The sequence below is a fragment of the Balearica regulorum genome, chromosome 1, assembly GCF_011004875.1.
Source record: "Balearica regulorum gibbericeps isolate bBalReg1 chromosome 1, bBalReg1.pri, whole genome shotgun sequence".
Taxonomy (NCBI): Eukaryota; Metazoa; Chordata; class Aves; order Gruiformes; family Gruidae; genus Balearica; species Balearica regulorum.
In genome coordinates this window covers 31051513-31072328 of record NC_046184.1, presented here as the reverse complement: position 1 = coordinate 31072328, position 20816 = coordinate 31051513, and the positions used below count along the sequence as shown (strand labels likewise).

Below are 20816 nucleotides of genomic sequence, written 5' to 3'. Positions count from 1 at the left end.
ATTCAATATACAGATCTAGTGAACTGCACTGGATCGCTAGCTATTGGAGACATAGCCCAAGTTTTGGAGTATTTGGATTGATGAACCGGATATGTGATTGTCTCTTTCCCACAATAAGCTGAATAAAGAATGGGAAGTAATGTGGAATGCAATCCAAACTAGTACACTAAACGTGTTACACATATCACTGTGACAACGATGAGGCATACTGACTTTTGCATGTATCCATCTTCTTTTAGACAATCCATTTCTTATGTGTGGCCTTTGCCTCTCCTCCTGGAGAACAGAAGCAATTTCCTTTGCTGGCACTGAAGCTGTCTAAAGTCAAACTTACAATGTTTCCTCACATCTTTTCACCCACGATCATATCCTCACAGCATGTTCCTTTAACCTGTATGGGGTAGATTGTATAGCACAGCTGGTAGGATAATAAAGCTGCAGAATTTTCAAAAGATTAATTTGTTACAGTCGGGATTAAAACAATTAGCTTCATACTACTACCAGCCCAACTAGTATGCTGCAAGCATGCAATTTCCATCCATCAAACATAAATCTCGACAAAAAAGTGGATGCAAGATTGAAAATATATGGATGCCTTTAGGAACACTAATAAGTTGGGAGAAAGCCTATGAAAAATGCATTCTGTATTCCTGAAATACTTCCTTTATTTGCGTGTGTAGAGAAGTTTTGCCTGCCTTTCATTTTAAACATTTATAGCTCACTACCAATTTATAGCAATTTATGGCCAATACCAAGTACCAATTTTTTAATAACTCAAATTAAATATAGTTATTCTCAGGAATTTCTTCCGTATTAGTGTATGCTTTACTTGTAGGCATTGCTTGTAGAATGGGAGGAGGAGGATGAAAATCAGTCCCTAGCCTGATTTGAAGCGATTTGAAGCAATTTGGAGCAATTTCAAGAAGCCCATTCTTTGTAACTTTCTTAGAGCCATCTTGGAATTACTTTTATGCGCTTATAATTCATTGAAGGAGGAAACTTCATTAACTTTTAGCCAATTTTTACTTTTCTGTGTAGCTAGGACTCCTTACAAGAATGGCTAGGAACTGATTTAGCAGCTCAGTACTCCCACAATGTAAATATAGATAAAAAGAAGATCTGTGGGAAAAGATTGAAAAATTGATTTAGATACCTGTATTGTAGTGAAGGGAAGGAAAGGATTTCTAGATACTTTCTGACCTACAAGGGTGAATGCTAAAAGCAATTTATTTTGCAAATGTTATTTTTATTAAGTTTTCCTCAACTCAGGTTATTCTGTTAAACACGACAATGAAGAATTAATAGCACTAGCTACAGTCACTGTAAAATTTATGCCCAAATCTCTGCCATCAGCATTCAACACTGAATTGTTCTTCATTTTTATTTTAGTTCTTGGCTTCATCGGAGCAAAGATAAGTAAACTCTGCCAAATTTTATGTTGATATTGGATGGAAGGCAGATGTTCATGGGAAACTAAGTTGAGACTTCCAGATTTATTTCAATGGAGAATAAATTTCATTTTCATTGTTTCTCCAGAGTAATGGTGCACTGCAAAGTGCAGAGTTCAATCTATAATGTTTCCCTTTCTTGTTTATAAAATATAGCCTTTGATGGTGATACTTTAATATAGAAGTGTAAAATATATCTTAGTCATGACTCACACAATCAAAAACTGCATGAAGAAATTTGGACTAAGATATATATCCCGTATGTATGCATGTTTATCTGACAACATAGCTTATCACAGAGCTGTAGAAGTCAACTTGCTTTTCCAAGTTTCTTTACAACCTCTGAGAAAAGGGAATGTACCACGTTGGTTGGTTGGTTGGTTGGTTGGTTGGTTGGTTGGTTGGTTGGTTGGTTGGTTCGTTGGTTGGGTTCCACAGAACTATTTTGTGACACTGCATGCCTTGCACTGCATTAGTGGAACATATTTTAAATCTACTGAAGGTGCTCAGAATCATACTTTCTCTTCTGTTACCCAATAAGAACCAGTATAAAATCCCCTGACCTATGAATCCTACTTCCAAAGCATCTACCTAAATTCTCAGACTAGCAGGCACCATACAAAAAAATGCTCACTTCCCAAGTGCCCCATCAGCCCACACAGATTCCAAAAGCAGAAGTCAAAAACCTTAATCATTTTTTGTCTATTAAAGTAGAGAAACCCACATGGTGAGGCAAGTATTTGAGCAAAACAAAAATAATTAAAGAAACCCAAGGTCATGAAAAAGAGTGTAGCACAGGTTTGTGTACTTTAGCTGTTATTATTATATTAGCTATTATATAGCTGTTGTCATACTATACATTGCATAGAACACTTTGCATAGTGCACATTTGTGCACTACAGAAAGACTAGTGGAATCAAGGAAAAGTGTAAGTTTCAAATAATGCAGGAACACACTCAAATGTTTTGTTGTAAATTTATTGGGTTTCCAGTATAATCTCTGGTGAAGTTTTATATTTCCATATCCATTTAAGCTGACAGAAACAGCTCAAAAAAGAGGGAGGCACTATGATTTCAGATTAGAACACACATATATATATACACATGCAAACACTCATCTTTCAAATCTAATTAGCAGTGGGATTTCTCATCAGCATCACAGAAATCACAGAAGTACCTCCCTAATGTATGTGCTTTAAAAGGCAACAAAGCCTCTCAGGTGCATAGAAGAGTCTAGACAGAAAAAATTGGTAACTCAGAGATTTGGCAGAATTAGCTCCTCGAAACTGTAAAGCAATGAGTTATTCATTGCTCAAAATTAATACCTTCCTTTCGACTCCTCCCTAGTTATATCTGAAACAAAGAAGTCCAGTAAGTAACTCAATGAAAGAAAAAGGTCAATGAGATCACTAATTCTAGTTTTTTGACGGAGTGAGACATGCTCTCTAAAAAATATCCCTGCCTCTAGGTAGATTTAATAATTTTAACATCTACATTTTTCTTTCTCTTTTCTTTTCCTGTGTAGACGAAATGCATGGACTGTTTTCCTCCAAGGACATGCATATCATAGTTTCCATGGCACTGTTTGTTTAAACTATAAAATGCATTTGGCCACACTTCAAACAGCATGTCATGTATTTCATCTTTCAGCCATTCTGAAAAATGAAGTGCATGAGGTCTGGTAATGACGAGGATGTTTTTGTATATCACTCATTCAGGTGAAAACTGAAAAGGTGAAATCAAGTGTATAGCGATTAGGAAATACTGCAGAGAGTAGATGTAATCAGACTGACAAAATGTCACACCTCAGACCAGTTTGTGGGTCATTTAGAGATCAAAGAATGGCCCAGTGCAAGACATGACAGATAATAAACTAAAGCACTTTGACTACTTTTGACTGGTTTGCAATAGCTAAAGATTAGAAATCAATTTTTCATTGTATTCTCTTTTCTTTTGATTCCCTTTTTTTTTTTTTCTCAGTGTCTGCTGTTTAATGCAGGCTGTGTGCCAAAACCGTCTTAGAAAGTCTGCTATGCCAGATGTCACCCTTTTGCCCTTTTGCACTGTCTGCAGATTTTCTTTTAACAGCATTTGAAACTAAGTTAGTGAGCATACATTTTCCAGTAAAAGAGGCATTATGAATAACACCTTTTGTGTTTCTGAATAACACCTACAAAGTACAGAACGCATTATACATCAACTACATCTTTAAAAAAATGGTTATTCTTAACTCTTAGTTATGTAGAGTGTATCTTAATGGTGTCATTCTTATAACTATGTATAACAGCTACAGTGGAAGCTAATAAGAAGGGTTAATAAAACCCCACAGAGATGGATTTTACAGCATTAATTTGACCTGTGCAGGGCAAAGATGAGCTATTTCATTTTACATACTTCTTGTAAGTTTTTGAGCTTCTTGTATGCCAGAGGTCTATTCTCTTATTTCCAAAGGAGAAAACTGTTCCTGTCTGACTGCCTTATGTAGGAATAGGACTGATTTTCTAAGATTTTGTTCCTTAAACTGTGAATTTCTAGAAAGTAGAAGTGCCCATTGCTTCTCAAGTTACAGGCATGAATAAAAATATTTTATTTTTATGAAAAGAAAATGAGACACAGATAAACTCTAATTTTCTCAGGCATCTCCCATTCTTCAAGTATGAGACACTAATCAAACAGTTAAAGACTGATTTAAAATGGAGGGGGTGGGAGGTGAGGGGGGTATTTCTCTTGTAGAAGAGAGAATTTTAAAATTTTGTTTGAATTTTTAAAAAATCTCTAAATATTACTGTGTATCTGATTACAGCATAGACTCAGACTCACTTGGTCTGGCCACTGTGATGACAATTATGTGTTCTCATGAAGAAATGTGTGGGGTGCTTTTGTTTGGGCTTTTTTTCAGTAATGATTGGGCAGAGATTGACTGCTCTGGGTCACTCCTTCTTTAGGATTAACCATGCAACAAAAGAAAATGAAACACAAAAAAAACCCCCAATAAGCCTTCATATCCACAGGCTGATTAACTAAGATGAAGGGACTGTAATTTGCATAAAATATCCCAGTTATATATACAGATTGGTGAATGAGAGGCTGGAGAGCAGCCCCATGGAAAGAGATCTGGGGGTTTGGGTTAATGACAAGTTGAATATGAGTCAATAGTGTGCCCTGGCAGCCAAAAGGGCCAACTGTGTCCTGGGGTGCATCAAGTACAGCATAGCTGGCCAGTCAAGGGAGGTGATTGTCCCACTATACGCTGCACCAGTGTGGCCCCACCTCAAGTTCTGTGTGCAGTTTTGGGCGCTTCAGTATAAGAAGGACATCAAATTATTTGGCTGTGTCCAGAGAAGAGTGATCAATATGATGAAAGGCCTTGAGGGCAAGACTTAAAAGGAGCAGCTGAGGTTACTTGGCTTGTTCACCCTGCAGAAAAGAAGGCTGAGGGGTGACCTCATCACAGTCTACAAGTTCCTCAAGGGCAGCGGCAGAAGAGGAGGTGCTGATCTCCTCTCTCTGTTGACCAGCAATGAGACACCAGCAAATGGAATGAAGCTGCTTCAGGGTAAGATTGGACATTAGGAAAAGGTTCTTCACTGAGAGGGTGGTTCGTCACTGGAACAGGCTCCCCAGGGAAGCGGTCACAGCACTAGGCCTGTCAGAGTTCAAGGACCATCTGGACAACGCTCTTAGTCATATGGTTTAGTGCTAGGTAGTCCTGTGAGGAGCAGGGGGTTGGACTCGATGATCCTTATGGGTCCCTTTCGTCTCAAGATATTCTATGATTTTATGAAAATATTGAAATACTCATATAAATTAAAGCCACTGAACTGTAGCTATGGTATTGTTGATACCAGATCGTGGAACACGTGGTCTGAGCTAGCTGTCCAGACTCCCTTTACACTCAGTGGGGAGAAATAGGCACTTTAAGGGCATGCTCTATCTTAGCTTAAAATCTCGTTACAAAACAGAGCAGGATAATTATTTGTACATCTGTTAATTTCTATTGACTAAAATTAAACCTACACTGTCTAGTTCAGATGTAGCCATATACACAGTAAGGACCAAAGCTACATGTGAAGACATGAATTCCTGCCCTGGGAATCCCATAAGCAAAGGAGCACAAGTCAACACCACTACTCAACAACAACCACCACTCAACACCACCACCACTCAACAACAACAACCACCACTCATTCACCAATATCAGAATAAAGGTGCTAGGGAAACTTGGCTGCCATACATATTTGTACCTGGGGAATTTAGGCCACCACAGGGTTAAGAATGTTTTTTCTTGTGTAAATTTCTGGGTAAGTGCTGAAAAAATTTAATCACCATCTCTTCCTCTTTATGGAAACAATATCTGTTACTCTCCATTGACATACAAAGGTGACTTCACACTGACTAATGTCAGACAGAAACATCTATACTGCAGGTGTCTATAGATGAAATGAATCCAACTCTTGATGTTCGAGTTAAACACAATGAACTACCTCAGGAAATCTTTCTGTATTGACAAAAGCAGGAACCTTATTCTGCTGAATAATAAAATGTGTGCTGTTCAACCTCTGTTAATGTTAAAAACCAGTGCAGAATGATGTCTAACATAAGGCCATCCAGGCTGTACCTGTGAGAGTTCCATGTGCAACTCTCATCTTGTTATTTCTGTTTCTTTGATTATTTTTTTTTAATATTACATTTTTCTGGATTTAAGAGAGCAGTGACATATAGAATAGATAAGAAAAAAACTATGTAATTTACACAGTGTTTGAAGACTGAGCCTACTTCAGGGAAACAAAGCCAAATTTAAGTTCTAAATAGGTAGAACGCCAATATTTTTATGTAAAATAAAAGGGCATGTTATTAATGAAATTATCTGTAAAACAGTCTCCTTTCTACAACCACCTATAATAAAAATTATCCTTAAGTAAATGTGTAGAATCACTGACTTATATAAATTTTTATTTATCTATATATCAGCACTCTTTTTTTCATAGCCACATGCATCCTTCCTCATCTTGAAATCGTTCAAAAATATTTGTGATAAGCTTTGAAAGTTTCCAGTGAACTCTACTTTGAAAATAGATGCGATATTTAGCTCTTGGAATTCATGTTTTGAATCCTGAGAAGCTGTTTAATAGAGCAACAAGTAGTTGAAAATATTTTTGAAAGGTCAGATCACTTCTGTGTCTGCTTCATCTTTCTTTTGTAAGGATACTCTAAAAAATGAAAGACACTAGAACACTATTTACCTTGCTAAGAATAAATGTCAAAGTCATATCTAAAGGAAGAACACTAAACTTTTTACTGAAGGCCAGCTGCCAAAATGCAAATTAACACCTACAAAGAAATATTGGACAATTCTCTTTAATAGTAACAAGACAAATATGAACTTAAAGGTTGATGTCACACGGAATGTTCATTAATATAAGCTGATATATGTTACAGGGTAGGGCACAGAATTTTGATTTTGATCTTCACGAATGGGAAAATTGTCCCTCTTTGACTTTTAGCGTTATTCATTTCTTTTAATGCTTTCCTAGGCTTTAACACCAGTGCTTTGTTTTCTGTAAACTTGTCATACTCTAGACATCTAATACTGGCTAGCTGCCAGAATGCAAATTAACACCTACAAAGAAATATTGGACAATTTTTCCTTCCCTTGTAATTTCGCATTATCACTATTGAACAACATTCTACTGTCCATTAAATTTCAGGTCATTATTCTAAAAAACACAGTTTTCGACAGAGTCCTTCCCACACTATCTTCTCCTTCAGGATTTTTTTCTGCATCAGCTCTAAGTGAAAACATATTCTTAGGTCAGTTTAAGGATCAAGACTTTCAGACATGTACAAAAATCTTGTTCTCTTACAAACCCAGCCAGAAACAAGACACCCAGTAACAGATTAATAAACACTACCCTTTAATTATAAATAAAAAGAATTAAATCTGAGCCAAATAATCTTTGCTGAAAAATGTAGTCATTTCCAAAGTTCAGACTTTCTCCAGCAGGACAATTTAAAAATCTCTCTCTGGTTTACAACCACAGTAGTTTAATTTGTGGTTTCTTGTATGCAATACCAGCTAGTGAAGGAGGTTATCTTTAAAATGCTATCAAATTTCGTGGTTCCAGTGTGCGTTTGTGTGGCATGCTCTACTGCAGAACGGAAGATGGTTCTCTTTGATAACCAAATCTCTTAATTGACCATATTATTGCATTACCAGAAAGCTAGCAAAAAAAAGCATGAAGACTAGCATTTGACTGCAGTTTAGCAGAGAGATACTCATGTGAAGTCATGCAGCTAATCATTCTACATGTTACTGGGATGTGTCTGAAAACAAATTCAGTGGTTATTTCATGGGATAATTTAACTGTTTTGACACTTTTTTCTCTTCAGTCACTAAAATTTAATTGCAAACATCGAATTACCTAAACTTGCATTTTTGTCCTATAATAAGTAAATCTAGCGTAGTGGGTTTTTTTTGTTGTTGTTGTAAGCACCGGTGATATGAAATTCCTGGTAACAGGGACGATCACACTGAACTTCCAAATACAGAGTAGCATCCTGATGAGGCCTATTTTATATCTTTTTAAAATTACTATTAGTCTCAGTCAATAATCCAGAATTTGGCAGTCAGCTAGAAGTTCTTTCTATCCAGTTCATACAAAAGGAAAAAAGTCTGAGTATTTCCATCTTTTTTTTCTTTTCTTTTTTTTCCCTTTTTTTTTGGGGGGGTGGGGTGGTGGTGGATTGATGCTACATTTTTAAAACCCATTAAATCCATTATTTTAATTATTAAAAAGCTTTAATTCTGAAGTCTAGATACATTTCAAGGAAGAAGGTGTCAGAATTTGGCTCACCTAGGACTCTATTTCAGGAACATACTCTTACTGTACCTACCAAATTAAAGGTGTATTTTCACACTGTTCTTTATTTCTCATTGTACTTTCACATTTGTTTATAACATTAATATTTTTTAGCTGAAAATATTGTTCCAACTTTGGCAAACCATACTTAAAGTCTAATTAAGCTTTTGCCTCCTCTATAGTAAGACATAAACAGAAAATAAAACACACATGCAAAAAAACCTCTACAACAGTTGTGAAGAAAAGTGGGTGCCTTGGGAGATTTGGAGGAACAGAAACTTATTCAGCTATTTGGCTAGTTATTTCTTATTTAGTATGCAGCTTCAGTACATTAAATTTATAGTGTTGTTTCACAGTATGATGTGTTCAGTTAGATAAAATTTAAACAAAACAAAACAAAACCAACACTCTAAATTGACTATCATAGAATCACAGATTCATAGAATGGTTTGGGTTGGAAGGGACCTTAAAGATCATCTAAAGGCAATAGGATTAATTAGAAGACCAGAAATGACTAATGTGTATTGTAATCAAGCATTGGTTTATCAGGGAGACGTAGAGGAGTTACTTTAACACCACACATAATACACAAGCACATATTCAAACACACAGTTGAAAGACACCAAAAACGCTCTTCTCCGAATTATACTGTATTAGGGTTTATTTGCCAAAGCTACAGATGCAGCATTTAGTCTAAAGCTTGTCAGTGATCCACCTTCAGTATACGAGTTTTTTAAGCTTAATCCATATGAGACGTCATACAGTGTTGCAGAAGCAATCTAAATTAAAACAGAAGCCATCAGGACATTGACTGATTCTGATTGAATGTATGACAATCTTACTCCATAAGAAAAAGTTCTAAAGGTTCAACAATGTTAGTAAAAAATTATCACTGTGAAACAGCATTCAAAGCCAACTGCATTTCTTTTGCATTCAGAGACACAACTTGTTCTATACATCCTTTTGTTTTCCTTATGGCTTTTTCTCTTTTTCCTTTTTTCTTTTCCTTATAGGAAAAACTGGTAAAATGCCAGGCATTTAATTGGACAGTAAACACAAATAGTAAGAAGATATCTCTTCTAGAGTATCAACTAATATGTTGAAGCTAGGTTTATTCATATTTCCTAAAATTCTTTCAGACGCAATGATTAGCAAAATTCTAAAAATGAGATGAATTATTTAACAACTCAGTGGGAGTTCTTCATTAATTAACTTCAGGACATCTAGCAAAGTCTTCATTTTCAACCTATACTCCCATAATACATATGTTTATTTGCATAAAATACTGCAAAGAAACAAAAGGGACCTCAAATAATAACCTTGCATTTGTTATCATGTTGTTATTGATGAAATCATGTTATAGAAACTTTTAATCACATCAGTGACTCTTGGCTTCAGTGATATTCTCAAACTCCCTGCCTAATTTTGTAGATACCTACTCTTCCATTTGAAAATTCCCACAGAATTTAGAGGTCTCACAAATTAACTCTATACCATCATCCCAACAGCATTCACTTGCTTAGCACTTGTCTTCTGCCTAACTGTGTATAGTACAACAAAGGGCTTCACTTACTCATATAACCTCCTGGCAGAAATCACTAGAAAATATTGCTAGAAAAGGTGGAGTTGGCAGTGGTGCTTATTGTGCTCCAGCCTCACCTAATCCATAAATTTAAAGGTTATAATGTTCATCAGGAATGTGTCCAAATCACCCCTATCAAAGGGAATTTGAACCCCCACTCCAGGAAATGGCCTCGTCAGCAACCATATCACCTGTCTGTCCTTCCTGTTGTGGGTGTTGCACTTTATAAGGAGGATACATCAAAATACAAGGAGAGATCATGAAAGAATGATTTTATAGTCTGGTGGTAATAGCTTTGCTATTAAGATGAGCAAACCTAAGTCAAAGGCACTGCTTTGGTGAATATGGTGTATGTAATTCCAAACAGCCAGCTGGCTGCATTTCCCTGTGTGCTAAAAGTATCTCAGCTTGAGTCACATCATTTTCCTTGTCACTTCCAAACAGTTAATTCCTCTCAACATAGCAGTTGCTGAGAATTTTCTACTGTGTTGGGTTTGCATGGCAAGGTTTTGGTAGCGGGGGCGGGGGGGGCTATAGGGGTGGCTTCTGTGAGAAGCTGCTAGAAGCTTCCCCTGTGTCTGACAGAGCCAATGCCAGCCAGCTCCAAGACGGACCCGCCGCTGGCCAAGGCCAAGCCAATCAGCGCCTCTGTGATAACATATTTAAGAAAGAGAAAAAAACAGCTAGAGAGGACTTTTGCAGCCAGAGAGAGGAGTGAGAAGATGTAAGAACATCTGCAGACACCAAGGTCAGTGCAGAAGGAGGGGCAGGAGGTGCTCCAGGCGCCGGAGCAGAGATCCCCCTGCAGCCCGTGGTGAAGACCATGGTGAAGCAGGCTGTCCCCCTGCAGCCCATGGAGGAAGGATGAGGGGGTGTAGAGATTCCACCTGCAGCCCATGGAGGACCCCACGCCAGAGCAGGTGGAAGCACCTGAAGGAGGCTGTGTCCCTGTGGGAAGCCCGTGCTGGAGCAAGCTCCTGGCAGGACCTGTGGACCTGTGGAGAGAGGAGCCCACACCAGAGCAAGTTTGCTGGCAGGACTTGTGACCCCGTGGGGGACCCCACGCTGGAGCAGTTTGCTCCTGAAGGTCTGCACCCCGTGGGAGAGACCCACGCTGGAGCAGTTCGTGAAGAACTGTAGCCCATGGGAGAGACTCACGTTGGAGAAGTTTGTGAGGCACTTTCTCCCGTGAGAGACCCCGCGCTGGAGCAGGGGAACGATGAGAGGAGTCCTCCCCCTGAGGATGAAGAAGCGGCAGAAACACCGCTTGATGAACTGACCGTAACCCCCATTCCCCGTCCCCCTGTGCCACGGAAGGGGGAGGAGGTTGAAGCCGGGAGTGAAGTTGAGCCTGGGAAGATGGGAGGGGTGGGGGGGAGGTGTTTTGAGATTTGGTTTTATCTCTCATTCCTCTACTCTGTTTTGCTTAGTAATAAATTAGATGAATTCCCTCTCTCAGTTCAGTCTGTTTTGCTCATGACGATAATTAGTGAGTGATCTCTCCCTGTCCTTATCTCGACCCACAAGCATTTCGTTGTACTTTTTCTCCCCTCTGTCTAGTGAATGAGGGGAGTGATAGAGCGGCTCTGGTGGGCACCTGGCCCTCAGACAGGATCAACCCACCACATCTACACTCACTGTAGACCTAAATACCTAATTTTTCTATGCTCTCTGTAAAAGAAACCCAAATTCTTAAGACTGATATTTTGGAAGGAGGCATAGTAACCATGTTTAGCATTATGAATGTCAACATTGCCGACCTAATCTTGACTTAGTTTATCAGTCCTGAATAGAATAGTGAGACAAAAATCAGGGCCAAGATGCATCATAGCAGACCCAGAGGGTGCTGCCTCTTTACATCTTCGATAATGATCCTAGAGATGACAGCAGTGGTGCAAAGCTGCACAGATTTCAAGGAGGGAAATGTTGGAGGCTTTAAAGGACAAAAGAGCCCAAACTGTAATAAAGTCATCAAATGTATCTCACTGTTAAGCTGAATGCCAGTTGTGGCTGTTGTTCTTCTCCTACCCTGAGTACCCATTCCATGCGAGAGCACACCTATTCCATATTTCGAATGCTTTTTCTTCTCCATGGCAGTTTTATGGGGAAACTGCGGTGATCCTGGAATTTGACTTACGAGCCTTTTGAAGTCTGACAGTCATCATGGACAAACTTCCACCACGTGAGCAATGCTCCTCTCCTATTCTTCCTTTGCAAGTTTTATTGGGTCTTATGAAAGTATTCAAGCCAAAAAGTTCCATTCTTTGGACAAAAATATTACATTTTAACAAATAACTTCTTTGGTTTGACACTTACAGTATTATAATATTCAAATGTAATGTTTTGATAGAGAATTTTCAAAATAATACTTGTATGGCATAAAGACAGTTAAACAAATTCAAAATATTTTCATTCATAATTTTTTTTTATATTGGTTAAATACACCACATTGAATGAAATGGGTTTCACCTATGTGCTGGGTTGGCCCAGGCTGGAGGCCAGGTGCCCCCCAAAGCCGCTCTGTCACTGCCCTCCTCAGCTGGGCAGGGGAGAGAAAATATAACGAAAGGCTCCTGGGTCGAGATAAGGACAGGGAGAGATCACTCACCAGTTACCGTCATGGGCAAAACAGACTCAACTCAGGAAAACTAATTTAATTTATTACCAATCAAATCAGAGAAGTGTAATAAGAAATAAAGCCAATTATAAAAACATCTCCCCCCACCCCTCCCTTCTTCCCGGGCTCAACTTCACTCCCAATTTCCCTCCCTCCTCCCCCCCAGCGGCACAGGGGGATGGGGAATGGGGGTTCATCACACGTTGTCTCTGCCGCTTGGCCTTGGCCAGCAGTGGGTCCGTCTTGGAGCCAGCTGGCATTGGCTGTGTCAGACATGGGAGCTTCATACAGCAGCCACTCCTGTAGCCCCCCCAACTACAAAAACATTGCCACGCAAACTCAATACAACCTAGCAAAGTTTCTAAATAAAATACTGGTGTGCTATTTATAATACAAAGATAAATATTTCAGATACATTTAGACTTTTAAGAATATTTTAACTTCCACATTTTATGTTCCTATCACTAATGTGATAGGGGTTTAATTGCTCATTACAAGAATTCATATATTCCTTTGGCAAATATCAGCAATAATTATGGGAGATATTAACAGAAATTTAAAGAGATACTACAATATTTATTGTATGCCTACCAGTCAATACAACTGACTGTCCCGCTCTGAGCTCTGGGAAGGCCACCCTGCCATATATACTGCTATCACCCTGCCAAGGTCACCAAGCTTTGTGCTAAAGCTGACAGACAGCTGGCAACTCCTCAAGAGGAGCAGAGAGTGCGAGTAAGAGGTTTCTTATTAAACTCCACAGACATGAAAGTTCCCATGCTAGAGACTAGCCAGGTGTGGTGGGTTGACCCTGGCTGGGGGCCAGGTGCCCACCAGAGCTGCTCTATCACTCCCCTCCTTCACTAGACAGAGGGGAGAAAAAGTACAACGAAATGCTTGTGGGTCGAGATAAGGACAGGGAGAGATCACTCACTAATTATCGTCACGAGCAAAACAGACTGAACTGAGAGAGGGAATTCATCTAATTTATTACTAAGCAAAACAGAGTAGAGGAATGAGAGATAAAACCAAATCTCAAAACACCTCCCCCCACCCCTCCCATCTTCCCAGGCTCAACTTCACTCCCGGCTTCAACCTCCTCCCCCCCCAGCGGCACAGGGGGACGGGGAGTGGGGGTTACGGTCAGTTCCTCACGCGGTGTTTCTGCCGCTTCTTCATCCTCAGGGGGAGGACTCCTCTCATCGTTCCCCTGCTCCAGCGCGGGGTCCCTCTCACAGGAGAAAGTCCCTCACGAACTTCCCCAACATGAGTCTCTCCCATGGGCTACAGTCCTTCACAAACTGCTCCAGCGTGGGTCTCTCCCACGGGGTGCAGACCTTCAGGAGCAAACTGCTCCAGCGTGGGGTCCCCCACGGGGTCACAAGTCCTGCCAGCAAACTTGCTCTGGTGTGGGCTCCTCTCTCCACAGGTCCACAGGTCCTGCCAGGAGCTTGCTCCAGCACGGGCTTCCCACAGGGACACAGCCTCCTTCAGGTGCTTCCACCTGCTCTGGCGTGGGGTCCTCCATGGGCTGCAGGTGGAATCTCTACACCCCCTCATCCTTCCTCCATGGGCTGCAGGGGGACAGCCTGCTTCACCATGGTCTTCACCACGGGCTGCAGGGGGATCTCTGCTCCGGCGCCTGGAGCACCTCCTGCCCCTCCTTCTGCACTGACCTTGGTGTCTGCAGATGTTCTTACATCTTCTCACTCCTCTCTCTGGCTGCAAAAGCTCTCCCTAACTGTTTTTTTCTCTTTCTTAAATATGTTATCACAGAGGCGCTGATTGGCTTGGCCTTGGCCAGCAGCGGGTCCATCTTGGAGCCGGCTGGCATTGGCTCTGTCAGACACAGGGGAAGCTTCTAGCAGCTTCTCACAGAAGCCACCCCTATAGCCCGCCCCCCCCCCCCCCCCCCCGCTACCAAAACCTTGCCATGCAAACCCAACACACCAAGTTTTTGTGATAAACTATTGGGAAAAAAAATTGATGTAGCCATAGAAAAATATTCCCAACTAAGAAGGATCACTAAAGTATCCAGTGGCAAGAGCAAAGCCACCAGCAGTGTACAGTGTACTTCAGCTCATCCTAGATCAAACCAGAGACCAGAATAAATGACACACAATACAGAATGACATCTCAGTGTAGGTACACTGGAAAACAACTCTGGTTATCTCTGCATAATAAACATAGATCTATACAATCACAATGTTTCTGTCAGTAATCTGAACTCAGACAGAGTTCAGGCTGCCTGAAAGTTCCATAGAGAAACTAATGTCAGGAAGGAGCTAATAAAATTCGGAATCCTCTGAAAGAGTTAAAGCTGGCTTTTCTGCCTGACTTTGACTTTGCCGTTTGGCTAAATGAGCTTCACAGAAGCAGCTAAGCCAGGCTCAGAGTGATTGATACCATCTTCAAGTGCAAATTACACTTCATGCCAGAAATTGCCTCTCCTCTCCTGTGGCATTACCAATGAATTCATCTCCAGACCAACACTGAAGGGTTGCCAACATGGTGTGCAGCTGGATTAATTTATCACTGAAGATGGTCTGAAAGCAATTCTTATGTTATGTTATAGCTAAAAGATTAAAAAGCAGCAGTGTCTTTCATCACTGGAGATGCAGAGGTTTTCAGAGAAGTGAATGTCAGGAGTTAAGAAAATCCATGTTTTCCCATGCGAAACGCCACAGAAGACTGCAAGCTATTCAGTTATAACTGTAATATGAGATCAAAGGTGAATTGGAGTCAAGCTGCGATGTATTTTCAACTACTTACTAACAATAACCAAGGAAATAAGACCAAATATATTCAGAGGAAATGCATTAATGACTTCAAATGCCGAGACCATGTTAAATGGCAGAGTCAGATAAATTTGTGGCCAAAAATGGGGTTGTTCTAACCAGACAGTAAGGATGTTCCAGGAATTAAAATTGCTGATGGCATTTTTTGTTGTAATAGAAATAGAGGTCAAGGAAGAAGCAATCCAGAACCACAGTAACAAACCGAAATGGCTATTAAGCATGTTCCAGTAACAGCCTGCATGTTGAAAAGCTGAAGCTGAGGACACCTGAACTCTTCTGTTTTGGTTATATTGGCACCTAGAGAAACTGAAAGACTGAAAACTGAGACATCATAAGAACTAAATAAAATTCAATAACTTTTGGGAATGATAAATTATTTTTCCACAGTCTACACATCAGTCTTATTAAAAAACATCAGGAAAAAGCCACAGCCGAATTGTCTAACTCAACCTACAATGATGCAATTAAAAGGAAAGTCAAAGGAAACTGCTGTGAGCCGAGGGCACATTGCAGACCAAAACACAGACGCTTTCCAGACAGCCGTTCTGTGGCACAGGACACAAGCTTTAGCCATGTGATACAGTTGCTGTGCATCTCTCCAGAAGGCCCCAAACAACCCAAAAAGACTTTGATGTGAAGCTGGTCCATGCATTAAAACAATGCATACACTAGAATTTAGGATCCAATGCTAAAGGCAGTTATCACCTAATACCAGCTTACTTGTGGATGAGCTGTAAATGCAAGATAGCCCTAACCAGTAATGTAGGAGCTGACACCGAGACAAGCAAACATTTCATACTTAATATGCAACAATATGAATAGAGCAAGCCAAAAGTCATGACTACAGGCCATGAATGTGTTGAACATGTATATTGAACAGCATGAAATGCACAGCTGTTCCGGCATCATAAAACTCTCCAACCCTATTAAATCACAACTTGGTGCTGAAATGACTATGGCAGACATAATTTTTACAGGTAGGAGTTCCTCTCTACGTTTAGTAAACACTCTCATTCCTGAAAGGTTCTCATAGACTCAGAGTTGGGAACTGATTGAGAAAATTCAGGCACATTTTTGAAATGTTTGGCGTAGACATCAACAACAGAAAAAACCCAAAATTTGTAGCCACTATGTGTGATTTAAGATAGCTACACAAGCACTCATGCAAAGCAATGATGAAAGATTAATCCTGGGCGTATAAGATAACTAGAACTCAGGGCAGTGGAAATGATATCAAGTACGCCTGCAGAGCAAAGGCAGGTAGAAAGCCAGAGTGAAGTCAGTGGTTATAAATCAAACAGTAAGTTTTAGGAAATAACAGTAAATTGCTCAGTAAATACAAAGAACTGGTGGGCATGCCAAAATGGGCTGCTGATAAAGGCCATGTCTATATGATACCATATTTACTAATCACTTTTTGCCCCATCAAGTCAGGAAACATTCACACACAGAAGATACAAGATAACTACAGACAGTGCTAAAATAAGAAGGAGTAGCTAACAATGTAACTTGGAAGAAGGAATCCAGGATGAAAGGCACTACCAACGAAACAGCCTTGTATGCACATAGCCTGAGTCCTAGCTGCAGTTTTCACCTCTCTGTAGAAGATTCTTCCATAGCAAGCATATCCAATTCTAAAAGTAGTGTAGAAACATGAGGCAGGACACAGGCTAGTGCTGGTTGTCTGTTAAAAAGTCAACAAACAAATAAACAAACAAACAAAAAAACCAACCCGAACCTTAAAGGAATTCTGAATGCATTACTATGAATGATATGAACATAAACACAACTTGAAGCAAGCTTAGCTCAGTTTGTAGGTAAGCTATTATTGCAGCATAATAATCATTGTTATTTATTATTATACCACAAAGATACTTACTGGTTCCTGTGGAGATCAGAGAAAGGAACAGCATCATTCTCAGAATGTTGAAACTTATACGGTATAGCAGCAAAGTATTTTAACATGCATTTTAAGTAAAGCCAGCAACGAATCCTCCCTTTTATATTTCTATATTAGGAACACTCATAGGGGAGAATTACATCATCTGTGACCAAAACTGTTACTGTAATCAAAGAGCATTTGGATATTCCCTGGCATCTGCACTGTGCAAGTCTCAAGACACTCCCATTTGTTTAAGATAATGTGTGTGAAATTACAGTGAGGAGATAGTCATGCTTAAATTTTCCTTTTTGGGCAAGGTTCATTAGGATTGGGTAGAAGAATGTGAAAGTGTAAACTTGTGGGTGTTAGACAATAAAAATCATTTGCAGTCTCTCAGTAGCAGCTTGGAAATAACAATTTCTGCAATACCAAGTCATGTCAAATAATCTACCATCCATAATAGACACAGCACTGAATGCAAACTAATGAGGAATGCTGAATCTGGGAACAATTAAACCTGTCAACTAAACTTCACACTGCAGACATGAAAGGTACAATGCTTTCCAACACACAGCAAATGCTCTGTAGCTTTTAATGTTCTCCCTCCAGATGGATTTGGTCAATTAAGTAGAAGAAATGGTCAATGGCCTTCATAAATTTAGTTGGTTCCTGGATTGCAGCCTCCCCAGTGAAAAGTTCAAATAGTCACTATTTGCTACTTGTTCAGATAATCGAGCTCTATAAAAGGGCTTCTGTCAATAAAACATGCTTAAAGCTGGCAGCAGTTCCTGGGTCCAGGAAATGGACGTGAAGAAAAAGCCAGTTCTGGATGGCTATTTCTAGAAGCCATGCCTCAGGATGTGGAGAGCATGCCCACCAAAAGGACAGGAAAGGTTCACAAGGATTTAGCAAGCCTTGGTTAAAACCTTATGTAAGGTCCTGACAAATCTCCTATGAATTTTCATAGCTGCACAGTAAAAAACCAGTTCTTTTTGAAGAAGGTGTTATTTTCACTATGTTACCAGGCTAAAGAGACTGCTTATCAGCTCCAATCTGTGTTTTGACAAGTAAAAACATTTACAAAGTTGTAAACTACGAAGAAAGTTTCTATTGGAAAGAACCCTTCTGGAATGGTGTGCCTGTAGCTTATGAAAATAATGTCACCTGCTTTTTTATAATAACAGGAGTCTAGAAATGGCAACCCAGAGGAAACATTCCAAGCCTAAAGTCTGATTTCGTGTTTTGCCTGACCCTACACAATGCTCCCCATGGGAACAAATGTGATTTGAAGACACAGAGGCTGGCTGAGAGCTGGGAAAGAAGTTATTCTCTCTGGCTTTGTCTCTTTGCAAGAAGCATTCATTCCTAAAGAAGAATTGTATGAGGGAGTATCAAATCATGCCCTGCATTTTCTGAATAAGCCATACCACAGTTTAAAATGAAATGTATAAAATGGAAAAACACAGACAGCTTAACCTACCTTGGAGCTGTTTGCTTCCTAAAAAAACAAAAAAAATCCTACATACATGAAAATTTAAGAGTTTTTTTGAAAATTGTCATCTGCTCCTCCTTTGCCTTGGCAAGAATAATGAGAAGATGAATAATCAAAGCCTGTCCTTGTCTAAGCCTATGAGTGTCATTGTGGATGGGTACAACTTGAACCTTTCTGACTACGTTAGGCAGAAGGGCAACCTGAAGCAAGCAGATCTGGCTCTCCCAGCTTGTGCTGAGGGGAAGCTGAAACACTGAAGAAGCAAGGTATACCAGCAGAAAGATGTGACCTTATTGGAATGGAGGTTAGTCAATTGTCACTATTAAGCCTGTCCAAAGCCATTTCCAATTACAATGTTTTAACCACTTTGCATAATGAAGGAAATAAACATTTCTGCCTAGTTCTTGGATTGAACCAAACCATTCTTCTGTGAGTCATTCAGATGTACAGAAGAACTTCATCTCATTGTGGTGGGTTGACCCTGGCTGAGGGCCAGGTGCCCACCAGAGCCGCTCTATCACTCCCCTGTTTCATTAGACAGGGGAGAAAAGGTACAATGGAAAAAAAAACTTACGGGTCGAGATAAGGACAGGGAGAGATCATTCTCTAATTATCATCACGAGCAAAACAGACCGAACTTAGAGAGGGAATTCATCTTATTTATTACTAAGCAAAACAGAGTAGAGGAATGAGAAATCAAACCAAATCTTAAAAACACCTCCCCCCACCCCTCCCATCTTCCCAGGCTCAACTTCACTCCCGGCTTCAACCTCCGCCCCCCCCAGCGGCACAGGGGGACGGGGAGTGGGGGTTACGGTCAGTTCATCACGCGGTGTTTCTGCCGCTTCTTCATCCTCAGGGGGAGGACTCCTCTCATCGTTCCCCCGCTCCAGCGTGGGGTCCCTCTCACGGGAGACAGTCCTTCACGGCCTTCTCCAACGTGAGTCTCCTCCACAGGGTGCAGACCTTCAGGAGCAAACTGCTCCAGCGTGGGTCCCCCACGGGGTCACAAGTCCTGCCAGCAAACCTGCTCTGGTGTGGGCTCCTCTCTCCACGGATCCACAGGTCCTGCCAGGAGCTTGCTCCAGCATGGGCTTCCCACGGGGTCACAGCCTCCTTCAGGTGCTTCCACCTGCTCTGGTGTGGGATCCTCCACGGGCTGCAGGTGGAATCTCTACACCCCCTCATCCTCCCTCCATGGGCTGCAGGGGGACAGCCTGCTTCACCATGGTCTTCACCACGGGCTGCAGGGGAATCTCTGCTCCGGCGCCTGGAGCACCTCCTGCCCCTTCTTCTTCACTGACCTTGGTGTCTGCAGATGTTCTTACATCTTCTCACTCCTCTCTCTGGCTGCAAAAGCCCTCTCTAGCTGTTTTTTTCTCTTTCTTAAATATGTTATCACAGAGGCGCTGATTGGCTTGGCCTTGGCCAGCGGCAGGTCCGTCTTGGAGCCGGCTGGCATTGGCTCTATCAGACACAGGGGAAGCTTCTAGCAGCTTCTCACAGAAGCCACCCCTGTAGCCCCCCCACTACCAAAACCTTGCCACGCAAAACCAACACACTCATACACACGAATATTATTAAAATCACTTTGCTTTTCTGGGAGTGGAAAATAGAATAGGAAAACGCTATGAGTAAGGTCTGTCTTTTTGATATTACCAGAGGAAGGAAGTATTCAAAAACAGGCAAAAACAGATCTCTGTTGAGTTTTCCTAGTTTTTTATGTTACCGTTGAACTCAGATTATCGTGTCCTGTGATGCAAAAGATACAGAATTCAATGAAATAGGCACGAAAGGGATTAACAAGTTTGAATCTCACATGCATAAACTGTGATGATTTCTGCCTACTGAGCTTCCAAGTTGAGGAACAGTCAGCTGTCTGATGCCCTCAAGCAGGTTTGGCAGTCGTAGATCATACATTAGGCTGTGTTATGTAGATGAGAGTGGCAGGTTTCAAAGAAACGTCTGTGTGCTTAGCTGCTACTCAGAATAGCACAAAATGCTTGTGATACAAATGAAGTCACTAAACCTTCTGGGTTCTTTAAGGAAGGGCATGACCTGTAGAAAACTTATTTATTGTTTATAATTTTGAGTAAACTTAGAACAATTCCTTTTCCTCCATTGACAGCATTTGATAT

The 20816-nt window shown here is 40.6% G+C and overlaps 1 long non-coding RNA gene across 1 annotated transcript in view; it reads right to left on the bottom strand.

Annotated features, from left to right (window-relative positions):
* Positions 1–11240, bottom strand: part of LOC142600432 (uncharacterized) — a 659444-nt gene extending 648204 nt beyond the window's left edge. The window contains exon 1 of the long non-coding RNA XR_012833905.1: positions 11202–11240. This is a non-coding gene — a long non-coding RNA (uncharacterized LOC142600432). The remainder of the gene's footprint in view (positions 1–11201) is intronic.
* Positions 11241–20816: the final 9576 nt, after the last annotated feature.